A 15262-nucleotide genomic window follows, 5' to 3' on the forward strand; every position below is an offset into this window, starting at 1 on the left:
TTTTGCTTTTTGTTTTTACTCAGCATAATGTAAGATTCATCCATGCTATGGATGAGAGTAGTATTTAATTGTATGGATTGTCAATTTGTTTATCCATTCTCCCGTTGACAGTTGATGTTTCCAGTTTTGGGCTAGTATGAATAAAGCTGCTATGATCATGCTTGCACAAATCTTTCTGGGGACATATTTTTGTTTCTCTTGAGTAAACACCTTGTAGTGGAATTGATGGGTCAGAAGATAGATACATTTTAAACTTTATTGAAAGTGCAAAACCGTTTTCCAAAGTGGTCGTATCTTTCTACACCCCCACTAACGGCTATGAGAATTCCACTTTCTATATGGGCTTGCCAACACTCAGCATTGTCACTTGTTTTGATTTTAGCCATTCTAGTGGGTTCCTAGAATGGTTTCCTAGTGGGTTCCTAGATATCCTTGACACCAAGGATATCTAAGTCAAAATGCAGTAGAGTAAGCAAAAATATGTTTTCCAGCTGGCACTTGAGTTTCTCTAAAAGAGGGAACTGTCTTTGGGAAAGGCCTTTGATAAGCTGCTTTATGCTGCTTTGTTTGGTGGAACACCTATTGTCACAAGTAAATTTAGAATTTCAATCCCAATTTAAGCCCTTCAACTAATATGCAAATATAGATAGGGAAGCCTGGAAGCCTGTCTATATTCCCTGAATAGACAGGGAAGCCCTTATGCCATAGGTTGGAATGAAGCACTAAAGAGATGGTAAAGCAGGCCAGGGGCGGTGGCTCACGCCTGTAATCCCAGCGCTTTGGGAGGTTGAGGTGGGTGGATCACATGGTCAGGAGAGAGAAACCATCCTGGCCAACGTGGTGAAACCCTGTTTCTACTAAAATACAAAAAATTAGCCGAGTGTGGTGGCACACGCCTGTAGTCCCAGCTACTTGGGAGGCTGAGGCAGGGGAATTGCTTGAACCCAGGAGGTGGAAGTTGCAATGAACTGAGATCACGTCACTGCACTCCACCCTGGCGACGGAGCAAGACTCCACCTCAGGAAAAAAAAAAAAAAGAGGTGGTAAATCACCTTGCATAAGAAAGGGACAAGCAGGAATGTAATGAGGACATGGAAAAGAAAAAAAGAGAAAGAGTCAGGAAATATGATAGAGACTGGAGTCCTGGGCAGTAGAAATGGCTGAGGGAACTTTTTAGGCACAAGGAAATTTATTACATTTAAAATGATCTCCTATATGGTGATTCAATATGAACACCTCTAGCTAGATCTAGCCAGGTGCCTCAGGATATTTGTTCTGGGGCGTGGGATGGAGAACCAGGAGAAGGGCCTGAGTCCCCTGTTTAGGCCATTCTCAAAGTGAAGATGAGGAAAAAAAAGCTCTAAGAGACTAAGCAGAGAATTCAGCCAAAGGTGGAAATTAGAATGAAAGGAAATTAAAAGGATTTTCAAGAGATTCCAGAAACACTGGGATTTCCCAAGGGGTGCAGAGCTTTCATATGAGCTTTTGTAAATTTTAAGGGACAAGAGTGACATTAGCTGATGGCCAAAACTAGAGTGACCATATACCCCGGCATAGCTAGGACTTAACTGACTTACTCTACTGCCCCAAAGTAATCAGTAATAGTGTCACCTTTCACTCTTAAAGGTGTCCTGGTTTGGATAATAAATTAATATGATCACTCTCATCCAGTGATCTCCACTTTGACTACATATTTAAATTATCTAGGGACCTTTACAAAATCCTGATGCCTGGGTTTTACCTCCAGAGATTCTGATTCATTTGTCTGCTGCGTGGGCTCTGGGAATCATAAAAGCTCCCAAGCAACTCTAATAGGACGCCAAAATTGAGAATTGCTGCTTTAGCTATAAGCCACAGAAATAAGGGTCTATAGAGTAGAAATTGTACTTTCGGGAAAGCCAATCAAATGTGGGCTAACATCAAGAGACATTTGTTTCCAGTAAAGGTTATAGTAATATCTTCAACTTTTGGATCTGAAGGAAAGAAATACTGCAAAATTCAACCTTATATTTCAGCCAAATATTTAAATACCAAATACTCTTTATAAAAACAACAGATGAGCTAGAATATTTTGTATAGTATGGCATTTTCATTGAAACTACGGAGTTAGAAATTCTGCTTGAGTTTTTAGTGGAGGCATTGGTGTAGCAATTCTAAAATGTCCATCCTATACAAATTTTTCCTTTATTTGGCAAAACAAAGCTACGATGCATGTAGACCAACCTTTTATTTTTGACACATTCTTGACATTACCAATCTGAATTGATGTGTGCCTGTATCTTTATTAGGGACATCATAAAGGGGTTTGAGCAAGAATGGCTAAGGTTCACATTGTCAAGGGCCTCCCTGTTTTTGCTGCATAGAGGATGTCTGTTCACTTGTCTTGTTGATTGTAAACTAAACTGCATCAGGGAGATTCTGACAGAATTCTCTGACTCCACTTCAGTGCTCACATGCTATGTCCTGCCTATTTTTCCCACAAGTAGGGTCAATTAATTGCCCCTCCTTTCTTCCTACCTTTTTTTTTTTTTTTTTTTTTCCATAAGAGATCTTACTCTGTCACCCAGGCTGGAGCACAGTGGCACAATCACAGCTCAATGCAGCCTTGACCTCCTGGGCTCAAGCAATCCTCCACCTCAGCCTACCGAGTGGCTGTGACTACAGGCACATGCCCCCACATCTGGCTAATTTTGTGATTGTATTTATTTTTATTTTTTTTAAGACAGCGTTTCGCTCTGTCACCCAGGCTGGAGTGCAGTGGCATGATTTCGGCTCACTGCAACCTCCAACTCCCGTGTTCAAGCAATTCTCCTGCCTCAGCCTCCCAAGTAGCTGGGATTATAGGTACCCAACACCACCTCCAGCTAATTTTTGTATGTTTAGTAGAGACAGGGTTTCACCATGTTGGCCAGGCTGGTCTCAAACTCCTGACCTCAAGTGATCTGCCTGCCTCGGCCTCCCAAAGTGCTGGGATTATAGGTGTGAGCCACCGTGTCTGGCCTAATTTTTGTATTTTTAGTAGAGACGGGGTTTTTCCATGTTGCCCAGGCTGGTCTTGTAAGTGCTGGGATTACAGCTGTGTGCCACTGCATCCGACAGACCCTTGGTTTAATAGACAACCTTCTTGTCCCTGCCAATTCTCATACTGACAGGAGAGATTCCAGCAAGTGTAGCCCAGCTCTCTGAGACTTAACATAAGTAACCCTTGCTGCTAGTTTAGCCTCAACTTTGTGTCCTGGTTCTGGTTCTGGTAATTGGGCTTTTGCCTGCATCCAAACGTGCCTCGGCCCCACGTATTCCTGGTAGTTGTGGGGGCTGGATCCTCAGCCTCCACATCCTCATCTTGTTGTATATCTCAATCATTCTAAGATGCGAGCCTACCTCTAGGCCCATGGCTGACTCCAGCCCAGTGAGTGGGTCCCCTCCCAGCTAGATGCCTGTCACTTAGGTTCCTCTGTCACTCTAGGCTAAGCCTTCTGACCACATTACCAGAAGGCCATCCCTGAAGCTGGGGTTGACCTGGCAATGCCCGACACAACACAGTAGCCAGGCCTGGCCTGATACCCTGGACCAGCTCCCATATCCTGCCTTCAGGCATCCCCTGAGCCATGCGTGACTGTGCCCAGAGTAAAGACACCATCCATCTTTGCATCAAAACTGCTGCTTCTCTTTTACTCCTCACTCCTGTCTCCCCTGCCCCTTTATTCCCTCCCTTGGCTGCTGCTGACCCCGTCTCTTGATACAACAGTATACTCAAACACCATTAGGGACCTGGCATCTGGCCAGTCCAACTACTTAGGACCAGACACTCTGTAAATACTTAAGGTGATAAATGACTAACAAAAGAAACAAGACTGGAAACAGATTGTTTCTTGCAAAAGCCCATTTCTGAAATACAAAACACCAACATATATTATGATCTTAAGAAGTAAAACATCTTCATTGTAGAGAGGACAGAAAGTACAGAAACACCAGAGATAATCACTATCACTGTATTTGGCATATCAGGGACACACCCTTGAATTCTTTTTTCTCTTTTATACACCTACATGTTACACATAAAGTTACATATATACTGGCATCACACTGTACAAAATGCATATCATTTATTTTTAACTCAATACTATATCTTAAATCTTTTCACCAAGTTCTTTTAAAACATAATTTTAACAGCTAGATATATCCAATATTATGGACATATTTTACAATTTGTTTAATTGATTCTCTATTTTTAGATGGATTTTTAGTTTTTGATATCATAGAGAATGCTATGATGATATCATAGAGAACGCTGCACAAAAGTGTATATCTTCCTGTGCCTTGCTGATGATTTTACCAGAATACATTTCAAGAAGTGGGATTTCTGGGTTAAAGGTGATGCATATTTTAAGGCTTTTGATACACGATTGCCAAATAGCAGAAAGGCCATTCCACTTCTCACCAGAAGTATCTGGGGCTCATTTTGTGTTCTTACTACCACCGGATATTATTATTTTTAAAATATGAGTTCTTTTCTGAGATGCATACTTCTAAACACATGTGTCAGCTAGAAGAAACATATTGTTATGAACCAACAGTGATAAGTATGAAAAAAAAACCCCAAATTCTTGAGTATTCACGGCATTGCAATTGTATTCTTTTATGCCTGTGGCCAGTTCTTCCGAGGACTTAAATTGGGAATCTGGTTAAATTAGATACGTTTCTCGGATGCAAAATAACTTCTGATTATATTTATAGGTCTATTTTGATAAACAAATAATCAAATTCCGTCAATACAAACCTATATCGGTTGGGGAAGTCGTTGACAATGACTTCACGCATTTTTGTGCCTTTTCCTGATCTTATGGCTCTCAGAATTTGATTTTTAAAAACACAATTAGATGCTAGCCTGTCTCCAAGTTCAATGGAGACCTGGAATCCACTCTCAAAGACCTCTTACTTACTAAAAAATGTGGTCATCTTGCGCTCCGTTTTGACTGGCGGAAGAATCTTGGCTAGCCACCGCAGGAAATATTCACATTGTGGAAAGGATCTGGAAGAGGAAAGGAAAAGAAGTTACGGTTAATCATGGGGCACATGAGTCAGCTTCACTTTAAGGATTTACTCTGAAGTAGAGAATTCAAAAAACATGGGAAGCCCTAGGGATGAGGAAGGAGAAAGCTATTAGTCGTCGGAATAATTTTCTTCAAAGAAAATAATTCCTTTCTACGTGAACTGCCCTGAAAAACCATCTGAATGTTGAAATTAGCATGTATTTGAGAATGCTCTTTTCACCCCAGATGCTCTGGCTAGATAAATACAAAATAGGTGTGCATTTGGAACAGCTTGGAGAGCTTCAGAATTTGATATTCAGACAGACCACAGAAAAATGACTCAGATGCAATATGTCAATATTTCTCCTGAGATTATGGAAGTTCTCTAGGAGGGAATGCTTTGTTTTCATTTAACACTAAATACGGGTATGTTAGTGGTTGGGGCATTAAGATGGGAATTAGGATTTCTTTTTCTAGTTTGTCATTAGCTTCTTTGGTGGCCTTGGGCAGCTATTTTTGCTTTTCCCCAACTTCTATAAAATGCTAACATAAAAATAATTAAGAATGCCAAGAAGATATTCAAGAATACTTTGGTGGGGTGTGGTGGTTGATGCCTGTAATCCCAGCATTTTGGGAGGCCGAGGTGGGCGAATTACGAGGTCAGGAGTTCAAGACCAGCCTGGCCAATATGGTGAAACCCCATCTCTACCAAAAATACAAAAATTAGCCAGGCGTGGTGGCATGCACCTGCAGTCCCAGCTACTTGGGAGGCTGAGGCAGAAGAATAGCTTGAACTCGGGAGGTGGAGGTTGCAGTGAGCCAATATCACACCACTGCACTCCAGCCTGGGCAACAGAGTGAGACCCCATCTCAAAAAAAAAAAAAAAGAATACTTTACTGGCAGAAGGACATGTACAATGCCCCCAAATAGTTTAAAATTCATGTATTGAAAACATCTGATGATTGACTCTCAAAATGAGAAACATAATTCTGCTTTTATATTTGAACAAACTTTATTCCATACCCTGGATAAAGCAGTCTAATACCATTTCTTAAGACTATAAAAGCTACTGCATTTATTGCATGGTTTTCTGACATCTATTTTTAACATACGACAAGTACTGTTCTTGGCAAGCCCTCAGCAGTGTCCTCGGTGAATGGTCTGCCAGAGTAATTTGAGAGTAAATATTTTGAGGTATTATCATCGCCAGAAGGGTTTTATTAACTAGGTGCTCATATACAGTGCTATTTTAAGGCCATCTAAATGTTGCTTTAGACTTGATAATTGGGACCCAATTATAATGCTACAGTAGGGGTAGAACCAAAATTTGCCTCACAGGGAAATGAAGCCATAGCATGCTTTCTCCATGTGGTTATTGTGTAAAAAGGGACATGATTTGACTCTAAGTAGAATCCAACAGTTCTGCAGAAACAGCATTAATGATAGCTAGGCATTGGGTTAGTTGCTTCCCATTATCTCATTTAATATGTACAATACCCTGCAAGGTAGGTACTGTTATTCCCATTTGATACATGAAGAAACTGATACCACAAAGAAAGTAATTGATTCAAAGTCCCCTAAGTACATGCTCTTGTGTCCCATGTCGCCTCCCCAGTGTGTTATGATATATGCTGATGCATACACAGTCTTCTATATCACAGTGAACTGTCTGCTTTTAAAGCTGGAAGTGTTATTCTTCCGCTGTCGATGTACACTCATCATTGCCAATGACATGAGCCAACTCCTGAGAGTGAGCAAAACCTACCAGTGTAATTAGTGAGTGGGTTATTTCCTAGTAGGCCCTGTGATCGACAGAATAATACCCCTCCAAAGATGCCCATGTTCCCATCCCTGGAATCTGTGAATATGTTATGTTACACGGCCAAGGGGAATTAAGGTTGCTAATTGGCTGACTTTAAAATGGGAAGATTATTCTGGATTATCCAGGTGGGTCCAATGGTATCACAAGGGTCCTAAAATGTGGAGAGAGTCAGTAGGGGAGGTCAGAGTGATGCAATGTGAGAAGGACGCAGATGGCTGTAGCCAGCTTTGAGGATGGAGGGAGGAGCCATGAGCCAAGGAATGCTGGCAGCCCATACCAGTTGGAAAATCAAGGAAAGGGATTTTTCCCTGGATCGTCCAGAAGAAACACAGCCTTCCCAACACCTTAATTTTAACCCAGAGAGACCCACTTCAAATCTCTGACCTTCAGAACTGTAAGATAATTAAATTTGTGTGTTTTAAGCCACTAAAATGGTAATTTGTTGTAATCTGTTAACAAAAGCGATAGGAAACTAATACAAAGCATTTAATTGATAATTGATAGTTTACTATCAGGGGTCAGCAAACAATAGTCTGCAAATCTGGCCTGCCACCTGTTTTTGTAAATAAAGTTTTATTGGAACACAGTCGTGCCCATTTGTTCGTATATATTGTACATGGCTGCTACAATGGCAGAGTTGAATAGCAATAGTTGAGACCATTGGGTCTGCAAAGCCTGAAATATTTTGGTCTAGTTTTTGCAGAAACAGTTTGTTGACCATGATCTAGAGTTCAGCTACAAATACAGTTCTACAGATGCAGATTCAATGTAAAAATGTACAGAATTTGAGAAAAACAAATTCTCCTAATTTTTGTTGTTGTTGTTGTTAGCCTAAATTTTCTCTTGAACAGAGAGTGTAGCAAAATCCTGGTTAATAAAAGGTTCTGATCAGTTTCATGCCAGTTAGTTGAAATTCCAGTGTGTATCATACTATGGATAGGCCAAACTGCATGAGTGTGAAGGAATAAGAAATTATGTGATGGAGGATATTTATGTTGTTGGGGTAGGTAACAAGTTAGTTATAATTCTTATCTCTCCCCTCAAAAAAAAATAACCAACCAACGACAAATAACCAAATAACCAATTAAATTTTTTAATTTCCAGCTTAAAAAAAAAAAAAAAGGTTGTTTTTGCGTTCTTCTCTCAAGTCCCTCCTTCCTGCTCTCAGCTGGGGAACTCCTCAGATTGGCAGTGTGTGCAGACCAAGAGGCCCTGCATCAGCCAGCTACTCCCAATTAGGCTCAGCCGGGCCACTTCCTATTTGGGTCAACTCCCTTCTGAAATGGGCGACAGGAGTAGACACTGCTGGAATAGTGTCATCCACTTCAACATGATTATAGAGTGGCATTTCCATCCACACTTGGCAGTTCTTTAGTCCTTACTAATATTGTAGAATATTACTTCGGAGTGTTTCATTTCTACTAAGCCTCTTTTTAGCATCTTGGCCATGGGCCCCAACTTTTGTTCTAAATGCTTTTAAAACTGTTTTCTTAAAATGTTTAAGCTTTTAATTACAAAAAAAAGTCAAACGTTTATCAAAGTAGAATAGTATAACAAAACCCCTTGGATCTTTCATACGATTCAACAATTAACGACTCACAGCCAATCTTGTTTCACCCTCTACACCCACCTACTTTGTCTTTGCCTATATTTTTTTTGAAGCAAATCTCAACTGTAACATGGTTTCATCCATAGTTATTCCAATGTGTATCTCAAAAAGATAAGGACTCTTTTCTAAGTAGATAATCATAGTATCAGTATTACTTCTTTAAAATGCTTAACACTAATTCCTTATCAAATGTCAGTCAGTGTGCAAGGGAATCGGTTTGTTTGGTCTTTTGTTTTGTTTTGTTTGTTTTTTTCAGACAGGGTCTCACTGTCACCCAGGCTGGAGCACAGTGGCGTGATCTCAGCTCACTGCAACCTCCACCTCCTGGGTTCAAGCAATTCTCCTGCCTCAGCCTCCCAAGTATCTGGGATTAGAAGCACACACCACCATACCCGGCTAATTTTTTGTATTTTTAGTAGAGATGGGGTTTTAACATGTTGGCCAGGCTGGTCTTGAACTCCTGACCTCAAGTGATCCACCCGCCTCAGCCTCCCAAAGTGCTGGGATTACAGGCATGAGCCACCGCGCCTCGCCATCATTTTTTAAGTTAACTTGCCCTCAAATATTTTGAGTCGTTTATGATGTTCATTCTCTCCCCAAGGCGTCCCACAAGGAAAGTGGTAAATATCGATGTCACACACATTCCCACCATCCTCCACGCCAGTCTCCCCTTCACACACCTTCCTTTGCTTCTTGCAAATCCTCTTGTATCCCAAACACCCAGCTCACCTTCCTCACTACCCATCTGAATTAGGAGCCTCACAGGGGTAAAGAAGGTGGGAGTTGGGGGGGCGTGGCAATTGTACCTTCTTGTATGCAGGTCAAATATTGAGGATCCTTTTTGCTTCCTTCTTGACTTTCCTCACCTCATATCCTCCTGGGTTTTATGGCATCTTGGTAGAATTACTCCCACTCACACATTCGCTTCTCATAAAACTTAAAAACATGTTTCCAACATTTTGGGTAGTTCCTTCCTAAAGATCAATGACACACTGTCACTTGCTCAAGCAAAGGTGTGAACAAGGGTGTATGAGGTGAGACTTGGTCCATCGCTCGGGTTTCTGAGGGGAGTAACAGACTTGCTTTCAGCGTTTGAAAAATGTGTGTGGTGACTCTGGAAAACAATGATTTTCTCACAATGGAAGCAATAATGACTCAATTTTCCTTTTCTGGTATGTTCAGTCTCCCTTGCTGAAGAGAGCCTGTTCTTTCCATTCAGGCCAGCCTATGTCTGTCCTGCTTTTACGGGGCTGGGGATGGAGTTGATATGGCAGGGGGTGGGGAGCAGGAAAGGCGTGTGTGTGTCTGTGTGTGTGTGTGAGTGAGTGTGAGTGCGTGTGTGTGTGTATGAGAGAGAGAGCTAGCACAGGGGAGTGTTTCTGACACTTGTTTGAAGCTTTGCTTTAGGCTAGTCACATTCATCCTTTTTTTAAAAAACAGTTTTGACATACAATTCACTTAAAATTCACCTGTTTAAAGTATATATGATTCAATGATGTTTTTGTTTGTTTTGAGACAGGGTCTCGCTCTGTCACGTAGGCTGGAGTGCAGCAAAACAATCATAGCTCATTGTAGCCTCAAACTCCTGGGTTCAATTGATCCTCCCATCTCAGCCTCCTGAGTGTCTGGGACCACAGGTACATGCCACCGCACCCGGCTAATTTTTCTATTTGTTGTAGAGACAGGGTCTCACGCTGTTGCCCAGGCTGGTCTCAAACTCCTAGGCTCAAGCGATCACCCTGCCTCGGCCTCCCAAAGTGCTGTGATTATAGCCATGAGCCACTGTCCCCAGCCACAATTCAATGTTTTTTTAGGATAGTCACAGAGTTGTGCAACCATCACCACAATCTAATAACATTTTCATCCCTCCAAAAGAAACCCCGTACCCTTTAGCAGTCACTCCCCACCCTTCTCCCCAGCTCTAGGCAACCACGAATCTACTTTTATTTCTATAGATTTGCCCATTCTAGACATTTCATGATTGGTGATTTTTCCCTCCATGGTTCAACTTTCAGGTGCTCTTTGGAAATCGGGGACTAAAATTTTCCATTCATGGCTAACTTCAGCCTTTACCACCCAAAATTTAAACTGCAGTGTGAAAAGAAACTCAGAAATGGTAATTGTGTTTTGGAGGAAGGAAGAGAAATATAACAGAAATTCAATAGAATTGGCTAAATTTTTTTCTTTAGAATAATCTTAAACTAATTAACTTATTAAACCTATAAGTAAACAAAGAACCAATGTAAAGTGCTTTTACATAGATCTGGGTCTACATAGTAGGCTCTGCCTTCAGCTCTTTCAATTTGGGGAGTGTTATCCAGGAGATTTAAGGAAATTCGAATATAAGAAGGCTAATGTGTCTTCTCAAAAATCTAAGAAATGGATTAAAAATGATATTAGATAACCAAGTTGAACGTGAAAACAGGCCAAAAGATAATCCTTTGGAAGTGGATAGAAGCCAGCATTACTCACAGGTAAAGGGTGTGCTGCGGAGGATGTGCGTAATTTCCCTTTTCTTTTAAAAACCCCGTCTTGACTCTTTTTCCATTTATCCATTGCTGCTTTCCTAATGTTTTTGTTCAGTACCCCCAGAATATCCAACAAGGAAAGCATACAAATTAAAATGTCAAAATCTTTAAAGAGTTTTGAGGCATTTACCATTTTCCGAAAGACCTAAAAGAAAAAAAAAAGGTTCAGAAGCATAGATAAGTTATCTCGGCATAATTTCCAAAAACAAATGTGGCTTTGCCACAATTGGTCTTCTAACTAAAATGGATTCTGCACTAAAGCCTCATGAACATACTCTGACTTAGCAATATCTTCTCTGGAAAGGAAATGGGATAATACCTCCGTCGTGGCTACATTTATAAAACTCACTGGGAGGGTTTAGAGTCTCAATCTTTGCACTTTAAGGTGTGAAGAGCCAAACAAAAATAAAAACCCCAAACACCTCACTATTATTTGTTTCAAGTGACCTTAGCCAGCTTTGGAGCTTAAATCTTTGGGTTTTGAATTAATCATGAAACCATCACCCATTGAGAATGTTAATATGAACTTTAGATAAATAAAGACTGTTAAGACACAAAATTCACACAAAATGGAACGTTGTGTTCCATTGCTTAGTTTAAGTTGAAAATGGTGTTGGGATATTTTTTTTCTACTGAAGGAAGGAAACTTTTTTTTTTTTTTTTTTTTTTTTCTGTTCCTGGGCTTCATGGTGATTTTCTTTCTTCCACTGTTGGAGCCCGGCAGAGCCAACCCTTACATCAGAGGCGCCTGTTTGCACTAGGAAACTTTTGGTAAAATACGACTGGCCCTATAAGCTTGTTACGGGGAGTTTTGGATTACTCAGTAAGTTTTAAAAAGCTATATTTTGAACATTTGGAGGAAAACTGTGGCGTGAGTATATTCTATCTGGGAAGAGAGTGAAGGGTTCTGTCTGCCAGGGGAAGGGAGGGAGAGAGACAGGAACTCAAGTTCACAGACCATTCAAGTCTTTCTCAGGCCACTGTCCAGGCTCTTTGGATGCTTTTAATTTTGGCTAATTAGCAGAGCAAATAACCAGGGGCAGGGAGCTGAAGTCCTAACAAAAACTTATTAGGGAACATGAAACAGATAAAGATTGCAACCAACAGTGCTTTATTGATTAAATAAACTACTTCTGACTCCTGTCATCCTGATTCACTGTAGGACATAGTTCTAGGACCCCTACTGAACCAGGGTACTCCCCATTTCCAGGAAGAATGTTCTTCTTCCTGTGGCCAAGGTGATCTTTCCGTATATAGGGGACCCTTGGTGAGGCTGTTTTTGTGTTGCATTAGCAGAGGCAGAATGTGCAACTGTTTCATTACTGAGATGCAGTAAAAGAGAAGATTCAGTCTGCATTTCCCCAGATGAAGGATTCTAATGAGCTCTCAGGTAATCTGGTCAAAAAAGTCAATGCCAGGGTGTCCTGGGAGAGATATGTCTGCTAATGTCAACTCCCTGAGGGGTTAACATCACAGCCTCAATTCCTTCCTTTAGTCAACAAATATTTATTGAGCTCTTTTAATGTGCCAGGTACTATCCTGGGTGCTCAAAATACAGAAATGAGTATGACTGACAAAAACCCCTGCCCTCGTGGAACACCTGTTCTAATGGGGAGAAGGGATGTAGATAATAAATGTTGATAGATATCCACTACATTTTCCATCTTTTCCTTAGAAAATAGATGTTCGGCTAAACTATATTTCCCATCACCCTTAGTTAGGTGTGATCATGTGATTAAGCTCTTGTTACTGAAATGCGAGAAGTGACCTGCATTACTTCCTAGACTGGGCTTTCAGACACTGGTTGTGCTTCTTCCATATTCATATCCCCTTTTCTGCCAGCAGGAATCCGGAGCTGGTGGTCCCCCAGCTTCAACTGTGCAGATGGGAACAATGTCCTAGGATGCGGCAGAGGAATACCATGGGAAAACCCCAGATCTCTGAATGACTGGAGAGAGACACCACACTGGCCTAGACTATTAGCGTGTAATTTCTTCAAGTCACGGTATTCCAGGGTTTTTAATAGTCATTTGGCAATACCCCACATAATATGATAAGCAAGTGTGCAAAACACGTCAGATGGGATAAATATGATTGAGAAAAATAAAAGTGTAAGAGAATAGAGAGTGCCAAGATGGCGGAGGAGTGCTTACAGTTTTAAATATGGAAGTTACACCTCATGTAACAAGTCCAAAGGAAGCAAGATCTAGAGTTAATTCCTTCAACAGTTTAATGATATCAAGAACCCAGTTTATCTTTCTTTCTGCTCTGCCATCCTCAGCGTGTAGGCGTTGGTCCTCATGCTTGTTCCCTCACGGCTGCAAATGACTGCAGCAGGTCCTACTACCACTTCTTTTCTTAGCCATAGAGGCATAAGGGCCAGCTTTTCCCTATGTCTCTCTTTGAGTAAAGAAAACCCTTTCCCAGAAGATGTCCCCTTCATGTTCCACTGGCCAGAACTGCATGTCACAAGCTCTTTCTCAAACCAATCACCACCAAGAAGAATTACTCCGATTGCCTTTGACTACTCAAGAATTAATCTGTGGGGCTGGGGAGTGTCCTGGACTTCTTTGAAACACGTAGCTATCTGACACTTGAATAAAAACCAAGGTTCTATTTATTAGGGAGAAAGGGGATGACAGGGCTGTTAGATAGGTAGCCAACAGTGTCTGCCACAGGCAATGTCCAGCACTGGACTTCTAATTTATATGGGCAGTGCTTGGTTTTTAAAAAAGGATTCAAATTTCATTACATGTCACTGCAATGAAAAATTCTCTATAACTTCGTGTCTAATTTATAGCCAACAGATAAAACATTCTAAACAACATTCGATGCAACAGTAAGGGCCAATTCTAGCAAAACTAATGAAGCCAATTGTTTATGTTTAGTACATTTGTCCGTTTGGGTGGCCTCCCATCAACCCATTCCCCAGGCCCAGGTATCTAGTACCTACATATGGCCCATCTTGCCACGTGTCTCTTTTCAACCATGTACACTTCTCCAGGCTGAGCTTCAACCTCTGGACAGTGTGACAGAGGAGTGCCCACCCCTCAGGACACTAAGTTGTGCCAACCTGGTAATAGCTTCCAATGGATTTATTTTCTACCTTTCCAAAGCAAAGTCCACATTTTAATACAGGCCTTTCACCACATAATCCAGTCCTGGGGACTGGCCTGGTTTATGGGAGAGGGTAACCTCGTAGAACTTGCAAGAGATTGGTCGTTTTAATATTTCAAAAGGAAACTACCAAAGTAAGAAACTATTGATCTCTCTTTCTCTCTCTCTCAATCTCAGATTTAAAAGAACCAAATGAGAAAATGCATCCCAAGCAGCTATTAAGAGATTGAAATGTGTGAGTAGAAAGAAAAGAATGTATAATTTATGTATTCTCACCATAGGGATTTACGCCAGCCCTCTTTCTCCATCCTGAAACTCCCTCCTCCTGTGACTTTCATCAATGCAGGCAATCCTATTCATTCAAACATGTACTGAATTCCTACTACATGGCCAAAATATCCCATACTTCCTTTTGTTCTAAAAGCCCTGCTAAGTGAAAAGTAATTTTTTAAAAAAAGTTTCCATTAATTTCAATGGAGAGAATCATGATGTATCCCATCCCAACCCAATATGAAAACAATTTTTGCATCTAGAAAAATATATCAATTGAACAGTGAAAACATGTTTCTCTATGTAATAGACAATCTTAAAGTAAATATGCTTGAATCCTTAATATAAGGGAGGTTACTGAACTCGCCCAAGGAATAGAGTTAGTGGTGGGTGTTGGAGGGGTGTGGCGGTACGTACAAGGGAGTCATTCTTTGGAAGGTAAGGAGAGTTATGATTGACCTTCGGGCAGACATTCAATATCAGAATTGGATGTGCATATTGATAATTTTCATTTACTGAGACTTGGACACAAGAGCCCTTCTGATGTGGATGGCTCTGGCATAACATAGAAGAAGTGGAATCTCTGGGTTGGAAAAAAGGCCAAGTGGAAGTTCACTTGTCCTCTCATAGTTCAATAACGGTAGTCCAAGATTGGGTTGATTCTCCACCCACCATAAAGATGCTTCAAGTTTCTCAAATATCTCATAACTTACTGGGACATGATGTAATTTCTTAGAACGTATAACTGATTGAGAATCTTTATCTTTTCATGATTTGCAAAACTCACACACAGCAGGGTGAGCTCTGCCTCTTCCTCCAATACCCACTACTTGCAATTGGTTACTAAGTTAGCTTATTCAATTATACCTCTGCATTGATGCT

This window comes from Trachypithecus francoisi, unplaced genomic scaffold (genome assembly GCF_009764315.1).
Source record: "Trachypithecus francoisi isolate TF-2019V2 unplaced genomic scaffold, Tfra_2.0 Lachesis_group6, whole genome shotgun sequence".
In the NCBI taxonomy this organism is placed as follows: domain Eukaryota; kingdom Metazoa; phylum Chordata; class Mammalia; order Primates; family Cercopithecidae; genus Trachypithecus; species Trachypithecus francoisi.